Genomic DNA, 2,907 nt, shown 5'->3' on the forward strand with positions numbered 1-2,907 from the left:
TATAAAATTCAATTTCAATTTAGTGATGATCATTTTCAAACCATAAATTCAATTTCAAATTAGACTAATTCAAATTCAGTTTTCAAAAGCATTTATTCAAGTTATAATTCAGATTCAATCTGAGGAATTCAAATTCAAATTTAACTTATTCAAATTCAGTTTCTGATGGCACAGATTTCTGCCCATATGCATGCCCCGGTGGAAAACTTTCAATTTATTTATTTAAATTTCAATTTATTTGCATTTGTCTAATCCAAACTAGGAAATTCAGAATCAAAGTCCGAGTCACAAACTCTCACAATCCCGACAAAACCCCGCGTCTCCCCTCTATCCCCAAAACCTTAGATAAGTTAACAGGAAAAAAGTCCTGAAAAAACCCTTCTGCCGAACTCACACCACTCCTAACCTCGATAGGATAGCTTGATAGGGACTCGCCTGTATCCCCAAAACCTTATGCGTGTTAACAGGAACAAACTCCTGAAAAGACCTTAGTCTTTCTACACAGGACCCCTGCGTGCCTAACTTCGCCCACTGCCAATCACATATCAAATGGGCGGGTCCCACAGCACCCCAGATATCCAATCGGCTACAGGTCCGATTTTTATGATCTGCCGCGGAGGTTAAGACTAGCACCGCGCTCCCACATGACTCCTGTCTCCAGCCAGATCAACGACTGGCGTTGCTTTCCCTCTGTGCATATCAATAGGTATGTAGGTAGGTTAATCTTCCTGTCCTGTTTTTACATTTCCTTTGATCTTTTGTCAATCTTTTCATTTCAAAAAAAGACCACAATGGTTTGTAACACCTACAATGCACTTTTTAAAAATATTTATATAAACTCGGCTTTAACACGGGCTAAAGTACTTGCATATCATATCACAACATCAGCTGTCATGGCCTACTCAGGTAACTCATTTCATCTTGATCATCTTATCTTATACTCCTTTCACATTTTACTAGTTTGCATATTTTAAAACTCTTCTTGTTTTTCTTTTTCTAGACTCTGAAATCAGCCAGCTCTGCTCCAGCCCCGTTTCTCTCAACAAAACTGGTAAGTTTTTCATTCTCGATCTCCCTAATAACAGCTAATTGTATGCAATAACATTAACCGTGTTTCATTTTGAAACTCTTTTTAGACATCTCCGACTTGGATTATCTATTCCCTCGCAGTCCGAATTCCACACTACAGCCACATACCACCGACACCAAGGGAAAAATATTCTTCTCTCCAACAGAGACAGACACGATTTGTTAACCGAGCTAGGCAGTCCGGCCCGCAGTTCCAGAGCTCCACGCTCCCTCCCTCCACCCCGGCCTGCGCGGCTTGCCAGCCATCAGGCGCTCGAAAGCTGGCGCGCCTGCTCTTGCAAGCCAGACACGGTCATTCTCTCTACGGTCTCATAATTTGCCATTTTAAACTATCGTTTTTATTTACCATAACTTTTTCTTTTTACCCTCTAATTGTCAGGTCTAGGCATTAAACGCCTCAGAGCATTCAAGACAGCGAGCACCAGGACCATTAAGACGAGGACAAAGATAAAGCGCAACCGACAGCAGCTTGTTTCTCTTGCTCTATGTCTCATTGTTGAATTAATGTCCTTGATGAAATAAGAAATAAATAAGCTCTTTTGTTTTTTAAACATTCTCCTTTTACATTCTTCTGTGTGAACAGTGAATAACTAGAAACAGGATATAAGTGACCCATGTTTAGCACTAAACCTAGCTCTAGCAATGTCAAACCCCAATATCGATCCTAATGTTGGTGAATCTCAAAATACATTTTCACAAAGCAGTGAGCACCCTGCTGCGATCATTGATAATGACCCTTTAGAATTGCTCAATTTAGCTCTTGCCCGATTAGCACATAGTGAAAGTCTTTTGCAAAATAGCTGTCAAAGTTCGGGTGTGGAGTCTGGTGACATCAAAACACAGTCAAACGTTGCTCATTCTCAAAGCTGCCTAACACAAAACATTTCTTCTGAGCCTTTCGCAGCTCTTACCGTGTGTTCACACCGAACGCGATAGACGCGACCAAACACCAGACGCCCCTAGCTTGACGCATGCACGTTCGCACCTCGATGCATGTCCAACGCGAATTATTCACGTGTCAAAATATCCAATGTTTCCAAGTTTAAGACAGCTGTGCTGTTTTCAAAAACTAATTTATAAATTTGAAATTTCACTAATACTCTCGTGTGAGGCGGCATGCTCTCCAGAACAGGAACAAGGCTGAGGAGGAAATGCTCAGTTGGAGACTGGCGTGGCCTCTTCTGGGACTCCAGGATGGCCAGCTCCACCGCCGATGGACCATCCTGGGACCCGTCCCTCGTCCGCCTCGGAGCTGTCCTCCTCTGTGGGCCTGTAAAACAGCACAAAACAACACAAAGAAATAAGAAGGCTGCTACTACATTTTCATTTTCACAGAAACACATGATGTCTGCGAGAGGGTCAACTTTGAATCTGTAAAGAACCTTGTTGACAAACATAGAATGCTACCAGGAGGTCTGACTTCACCTTTTAAGCCTAGTGGCTCAGGAAAAACGTTTTTGTCAAATCTGTATTGGAAAACTGTGTACATGTTTTGAATAAGCTTGTTGAAAATGTGTGGGTTTATACATCCTTTCAGCCTCTGTATTGTGAGCTTCAAGAGAAAAATAAGAGCATTAAATTCATTGAAGGTCTCCCTGATTCTTTTGAAGATGAGAGTTTGTTTCCCTCACACCAGAGTCATCTCATTGTACTGCATGATGTTATTTTTCAAGCATCAAATTAGGGCTGCTCGATTATGGCAAAAATGATAATCATGATTATTTTCACTGAAATTGAGATCTCGATTATTTGACGATATTTATTTAACCCTTTAAGACCTACTATAGAACCAAGTCCGCCAGAGCTTATATTATTTTT

General features: G+C 41.1%; 1 long non-coding RNA gene across 1 annotated transcript; it reads left to right on the top strand.

The window, feature by feature from the left end:
* The first annotated feature begins 175 nt into the window (after positions 1-175).
* On the top strand, positions 176-1,610 carry LOC102301049. Its single transcript, XR_318193.2, has 3 exons — positions 176-1,051; positions 1,137-1,380; positions 1,469-1,610. It is a non-coding gene; the product is annotated as an uncharacterized LOC102301049 (long non-coding RNA).
* Positions 1,611-2,907: the final 1,297 nt, after the last annotated feature.

Source organism: Haplochromis burtoni, unplaced genomic scaffold, assembly GCF_018398535.1.
Source record: "Haplochromis burtoni strain Fernald_Lab_line unplaced genomic scaffold, NCSU_Asbu1 Contig_4216, whole genome shotgun sequence".
NCBI classification, from domain to species: domain Eukaryota; kingdom Metazoa; phylum Chordata; class Actinopteri; order Cichliformes; family Cichlidae; genus Haplochromis; species Haplochromis burtoni.